We start from the raw sequence: 7,500 nt of genomic DNA on the forward strand, positions 1-7,500 counted from the left end.
GCACAGCTATCTATCAGCTAGCCACCGTAAACTCACTCCCATCCGGGTCACGGCACCATTGTGACGCTCCTGTTCTACCCGCTCCGTACGGGACTCCAACCGGCATCTCTGGCATGAGAGGCGGGTGCGCTAACAAGGAGGCTAAAGCCCCCAGTCGCTAGTGCACCTCTTGAGGTCAGGAGAGTGAGGTTTATACACATTGCACAGCTATCTATCAGCTAGCCACCGTAAACTCACTCCCATCCGGGTCACGGCACCATTGTGATGCTCCTGTTCTACCCGCTCCGTACAGGACTCCAACCGGCATCGCTGGCATGAGAGGCGGGTGCGCTAACAAGGAGGCTAAAGGCTAGTCGCTAGTGCACCTCTTGAGGTCAGGAGAGTGAGGTTTATACACATTGCACAGCTCTCTATCAGCTAGCTCCTGCTACATTAGCTTAATGGAGATTACAAGAACAAACACGTCTGAGCACACAACCCGAAACAATCCAAAACCACAAATGTGCCTGTTTTACCCTCGACATATGGAAACAACCAGCTGTGCGGACACTGAGACGAGTACAGATGATGTTAAGGTGTAGTTCGGGTTAGTTTACACACACATAACCTGTAGCTGTGAGGCTGCTGAGTGTTGTAGTGTTAAGAGTACAAAGAGACGGGAGAGGAGATGTTTACATTGGTTAAACACACACAGAAATGAAACAATTTACAGTCTCGTATAACCGAAAGAGCAACTCCACCCTCACATTTAAACCGTACTCGTTCTGTCCCTTCCCTTTCTCAGCACGACCTCATCTCGACTTTATAAAGCTTCACAGCGGAGTCTCTAAACACTCAAACGTAGTGCTAACAAATGATTCAACTGGTTTGCCTTACAAACACGTGCTATAACACTGCCCAGTGTCAATGAGTCTTTTGTTCACTGGCTGCTGTGTCTACAGCTGAATGGGACAGACGACCCCCACCACCACACACACACACACACACACACACACACACACACACACACACACACACACTGGGGCCCTGCAATGAGGGTAAGAGAAAGAGTGACCCTCCTCTGATTCAGAGGACACTGATCTCCAATCAGGTCGTCTTCGGTTATCACCCAAAACCCCATTTACCAAGAACAACACTTGAGTTATTTTTAATTATGCATAAACCACAACAGAACAAATGCCAGATTATGCAACTCACAGTACAATCAGTGGTGACTAAAGTCTGCTCACTGTAAAGTGGAATTTAAGGGCTGGTCAGAGACTCAACCGGTGATAGCTACGGCGAAACAGTGATGCACTTTGGTAAGGGTTAAAGAGAGGTGGTCTGTGTCTGGTTGAAGGGTTTCTGTGGTTCACGTTCGTCCAGGGGGTGAAAACGCAGAATCCAAACACACACAGATCATGTTTAAAACACCTGCTTTGACTCAATCGACAGCATTTGTGGCATAATGAAGAATAACCACGAAAAATGTCAAAACAGGCAAAAACGTATGTTCCCGTGAGACACGTACAATGGAAGTCAATGGGGCCGATTTTAGGAGGGTTTAAAGTCAGAAACGTGACGCTTATAATTTTATAAAAGCACTTACGTTAATTCATCTGTTAAAACTTGTGCATTATTTGAGCCGTTAAGTTGTTTAAATCGTCATTGTTACAGTCGTTTTAGAACCTTAGAGTTTGTTGACATTACGTCGTCATGGTAACGAAGCTGTAAAATTGGCTAACGTTACACAGTTTATCGTCATTGTTGCAGTCGTTTTAGAACCTTAGAGTTTGTTGACATTACGTCGTCATGGTAACGAAGTTGTAAAATTGGCTAACGTTACACAGTTTATCGTCATTGTTACAGTTGTTTTAGAACCTTAGAGTTTGTTGACATTACGTCGTCATGGTAACGAAGCTGTAAAATTGGCTAACGTTACACAGTTTATCGTCATTGTTGCAGTCGTTTTAGAACCTTAGAGTTTGTTGACATTACGTCGTCATGGTAACGAAGCTGTAAAATTGGCTAACGTTACACAGTTAATCGTCATTGTTACAGTCGTTTTAGAACCTTAGAGTTTGTTGACATTACGTCGTCATGGTAACGAAGCTGTAAAATTGGCTAACGTTACACAGTTAATCGTCATTGTTACAGTCGTTTTAGAACCTTAGAGTTTGTTGACATTACGTCGTCATGGTAACGAAGCTGTAAAATTGGCTAACGTTACACAGTTTATCGTCATTGTTGCAGTCGTTTTAGAACCTTAGAGTTTGTTGACATTACGTCGTCATGGTAACGAAGTTGTAAAATTGGCTAACGTTACACAGTTAATCGTCATTGTTACAGTCGTTTTAGAACCTTAGAGTTTGTTGACATTACGTCGTCATGGTAACGAAGCTGTAAAATTGGCTAACGTTACACAGTTAATCGTCATTGTTACAGTCGTTTTAGAACCTTAGAGTTTGTTGGCATTACGTCATCATGGTAACGAAGCTGTAAAATTGGCTAACGTTACACAGTTAATCGTCATTGTTACAGTCGTTTTAGAACCTTAGAGTTTGTTGACATTACGTCGTCATGGTAACGAAGCTGTAAAATTGGCTAACGTTACACAGTTAATCGTCATTGTTACAGTCGTTTTAGAACCTTAGAGTTTGTTGACATTACGTCGTCATGGTAACGAAGCTGTAAAATTGGCTAACGTTACACAGTTAATCATCATTGTTGCAGTCGTTTTAGAACCTTAGTGTTGACATTACGTCGTCATGGTAACGAAGTTGTAAACTTGGCTAACGTTACACAGATGCGGTTAGTAAGTGATTTTATCATGCTAAAAACATGTTAACGCGCATGTTGTTTATGTCTCGTGGCTTGCTTTTGAAACAGTGTGCATATAACCCTCCTAACGCGTTCGGATCGTTTGTGACCCGTTAGAGGTCAATCGTCATTTTAAAAATACCACATCGTTACTCATACGGGAACCAAACTTTGTGACATTGTCAAGACTACAAAAAATGTACGTAATTATTATATTTAAGAGATATACAATTTTTTATAAAATTGTTACATCTTTTGCATTCCCGGTCAATTTTGTTTTGATGATGTTTGGATGGAAAACATTTATTTAGTTGTGTAGATTTTGACTTCTGAGCTGTTTTTCAGCAGTAATGAGTAATTAATTAATATGGAAGTTATATGATAGTTATATGATAGTTATATATATATATATATATATATATATATATATATATATATATATATATATATATATATATATATATATATATACTACACCAGGTCAAAACTGACCCACGAATGCAAAAGGTGTATTCAGATTTTGAAAGCTATAGGAGGGTTAAACATGTATGGATTGGCCCATTGACTTCTATTGTTAGTGTCTCACTGTAACCTCAATTTTTGGGACAAATGCTGTCGATTGAGCTCGTATTGAACAACATAAATATGACCATATTAATTATTCCAACAAATACATTATGAGAAAAAGGAGCTAACACTTTACATTAGAGGTAGACCGATATATTGGTTTTATATAATAACTAATCGGTGCCGATAGTTGCTTTTTGAAACTATTGTTATTGGCAAAAACTAGTAAGATAGTTTTACTGACAGTTATCAACAACTTTCGACCATAAAGTTAGTTCCAAAAAGCAATTATCAGCACCGATACATCAGAAAAACCGATATATCGGTCTACCTCTACATCATACTAAGGAAAGATTACGAATTTTTGTAATCATTCTATAAATCGATAAGAAAACAAAACTATCGGACGATTAATCGGTTATCGGCCGACCTCTACTTTACATGACTGAGTTCATAATGTTAATATTATATTAGTAGCCTATATTGGAAATTGTACTGATTATTGATTTATAATTAGCGTAATCAGTAGCATATATTGTAACTATACTGTAAAATAACTTAACATACAGAAATCTGATATATGGCCATATACAGAAATGTAGTTTTTTTTTATTTCAGCATATACAAATTCAACTTACACAATTATTTGTCCAAAATACTTTACATATATGAAAACGTCTATTTGTATAGTAGCTACTATTAGTGATCAATATACACACATTACATGTATTTATTTCGAGGGACAGCTTACAAATGGACATTTATTACAAATAATTTATCAAATTTCTTATAAATAAAAATTGCTCCTAAATATATATATATACATGTATGTTTTGCATATGTTGTCATATTTAAGATTTAGGCTATATAGGTAGCAACGTTTATTTATACATATTATAATTGTAACATTTGAAATAATCGTATAATATTTGTAAGCTGTCTCGTGAAATAAATACATGTTATTTGTATGTTAACCGCTAATACAACATCGTAAACAATATTTTATGAATTTGTAGCCTAATTATTATTAAGTAAACAATAACAACCAAGAATTATAATAATCGTGTACAAACATTCAAACCAAATGCAGCAAAAATAAGCGAGAAAAACTAAATAATTGCCCGAATCACCTGAATTAATCATCCGAATCAATCCGATTCGATTAATCGTCCGAATCTTGGTCACTGCGCATCGCGATCCGCGATGAGACCGTACACAATCGCGTGCACCGCGAGTCCCGGTCCGGTCCCGCAGGATAAAGGTGAACTATTTCATACAAGTAGATCCATTGTTGGGACACAAACCGTGAGCAAAAGCAGCATCCCGAACCAGCGCAGCACGAAAACACGCAGAGAAGGTGTCTTACCGATAAATCCCGCTGGAGGATGAATGATAATATCGTAATATCGCGGTGATGTTCAAAGTATCTTGTGTTCTTCGCTCGTCATTATACGAGAGAATGAGCTGGAGAGCAGCAGCACTCAGTTCAAGTGTCAAATTACATCGAGCTTATTCTATTTCCAAAGAGACATGAAGGACAGACGGGAAACACGGCACGGATCATCAGCATACACCGGATCTGGCAGCATCCCAATCCGTATACTGTACTTCTAGGAGCTTCATTGTGTTTTTAATGTTAAATAACCCATATTAGCCTTTAGAAACAGCATGCAATAATCTATATTTATTTATTTGTTTGTTTTTCAAACACAATTTATTTAACATTTGGTGCTGGCAGTGAAGAAATAAATGCATATATGGCCAAAGTAAAACCTATAAAACTCATTATTACTTTACTTTTAGGTTCATACTGTTGAGGTTCCTCGCATGAACTCCAGTCGCCGTGTTTTGAGGTTCACCGATCGAAAGCTCCGAGTAACAAAGAACATGTTTGAGATCCGGGGCAGCAGGAGCAGACCGACTGAGCGGTGACGTCACGAAGCTGGGACACACACGGGCTCGCGCACTCACACACGTACACGCACACGCACGCACGCACGCAGAGACACACACACGCGCTCGCTCTCTCTCTCTCTCTCTCTCTCTCTCTCTCACTCACACACACGCGCTCGCTCTCTCTCTCTCTCTCTCTCTCACTCACACACACACACGCGCTCGCACACTCACTCACTTACACACACAATTACACATACATACACAGTATATATACACACACAAACACTCTCTCACACACACATACACACACTCACTGTATATATATAGACACACACATAGGCGGAAATCGCGGGGGAGTCAGGACACCCCCTATCTGAGGGTTGTCCCCCCAAATATCATTAAAATATGGGTATTGTAAATAATATAATGATATATTCTTAAAATAATTGTTTAAGAAATAAAATAATACAAATGCAAACGGGGCAACAACAAAAAACCCCTTGGTGTCCCCTTCAAAAATTGCTCTTGAGAATTGTTATGTTTATTGTATTAAGATGCAAACACACATATTTCCTCATTGGCTGTTATTTATTAACCCCTCGGGCCCTGATCATAAAGCTAGCTGCACAGAACATTAAGGAACATAAGTGGCGTTTATGTATCACGCTGAGCTCATCCATACAGGTGTACCTGCACACCTGTGAAGAAAACACACTTTCTCTGGGATGCACCCTGTCTGGACTTGGACCCTTGAGAAATTTAACAAACCATAAGCCCACTGAGACAGTCCCGATTGGATATAGGCGGGCCACTTCTATTAAAACCAATGGGAGACATTGGAACGCCCAACGGAACGCCCAACGGTCAACTGGTGTCGTAAGGAAGTCCCGCCTTACAGGTAAAAGAGCCAATCACCTTTTAGACCCAGACTCCGCCTGTCAATCAACTTGACAAAGTCCACAAACAACATGATTTTATTATTTAAAGTTTTGTCTTGTTCTGTCATTTTAAATTTGTTGCTTTTATTCTTTATTAATTTAGACTGTTGACTTGATTAATTGAGAACTTGAAACAATGCTTACATAATAAAAAAAATAAGTATTAGTATTTGTTGTGGTATCAAAATAGGTATAGAGATTCGTGAAATGAACTATGCATATATTGATCTCATTAAGACTAACTGGACCAATGTTTGACAATCATTTTTGTTTTTCTCCCCAATGTGTAACGCCCAATTCCCAATGCGCTCCAAGTCCTCGTGGTGATGTAGTGACTCGCCTCAATCCGGGTGGCGGAGGATGAATCTCAGTTGCCTCCGCGTCTGAGACCGTCAATCTGCGCATCTTATCACGTGACTTGTTGAGTGCGTTGCCACGGAGATGTAGCGCTTGTGAAGGCTTCACGCTATTCTCCGCGGCAACCACGCACGACTCATCACACGCCCCACCGAGAGCGAGAGCCACATTATAGCGACCACAAGGAGGTTACCCCATGTGACTCTACCCTCCCTAGCAACCGGGCCAATTTGGTTGCTTAGGACAGTGTTTCCAAACCAAGCGAGTGATATTTATACGAGTAAAGGGTCATCACATGACTCGCATCAGCGCTTTTGAGATGTTGTGAAGAGAGGCTGATTATGCTCCCCCCCCAGTTTTCAGATCGTTCCTGCGCCCCTGTCGTACTCATATTCAATTATTAATAAATAGTAAATTCAATAATATTTCATGTATTATAAATCATTTGAATAATAATAATACAATTATTAAATTATAATTTTTAGTAGTATTAAATTATTACATTATTAATAAATAGTTAATTAAATAATATTTTATGTATCTTAAATAATGTGAATAATAATAATACAATTATTAAATTATTATTATTAAATTATTACATTATTAATAAATAGTTAATTAAATAATATTTTATGTATTATAAATAATTTTAAAAATAATAATACAATTATAAAATTATTATTAGTAGTAGTAGTATTAAATTATTACATTATTAATTAATAGTTAATTAAATAATATTTATGTATCTTAAATAATGTGAATAATAATAATACAATTATTAAATTATTATTATTAAATTATTACATTATTAATTAATAGTTAATTAAATAATATTTTATGTATTATAAATAATTTTAAAAATAATAATACAATTATAAAATTATTATTAGTAGTAGTAGTATTAAATTATTACATTATTAATTAATAGTTAATTAAATAATAT

At 37.5% G+C, this 7,500-nt stretch overlaps 1 protein-coding gene across 4 annotated transcripts in view; it reads right to left on the bottom strand.

Annotated features, from left to right (window-relative positions):
* LOC127626461 (zinc finger MIZ domain-containing protein 1-like) overlaps nt 1-4,880 on the bottom strand; it is a 54,762-nt gene extending 49,882 nt beyond the window's left edge. For 2 of the 4 annotated variants that reach the window (XM_052102243.1, XM_052102242.1), the window contains exon 1: nt 4,497-4,830. The gene's annotated coding sequence lies outside the window, so the exon portion shown is untranslated. Of the gene's footprint in view, nt 1-4,496 lie in introns of all 4 variants that reach the window. The other 2 variants (XM_052102241.1, XM_052102244.1) reach the window with 2 other exon arrangements.
* Between the last annotated feature and the right edge of the window lie 2,620 nt (nt 4,881-7,500).

The sequence above is a fragment of the Xyrauchen texanus genome, chromosome 33 (genome assembly GCF_025860055.1).
Source record: "Xyrauchen texanus isolate HMW12.3.18 chromosome 33, RBS_HiC_50CHRs, whole genome shotgun sequence".
Classification (NCBI taxonomy): Eukaryota; Metazoa; Chordata; class Actinopteri; order Cypriniformes; family Catostomidae; genus Xyrauchen; species Xyrauchen texanus.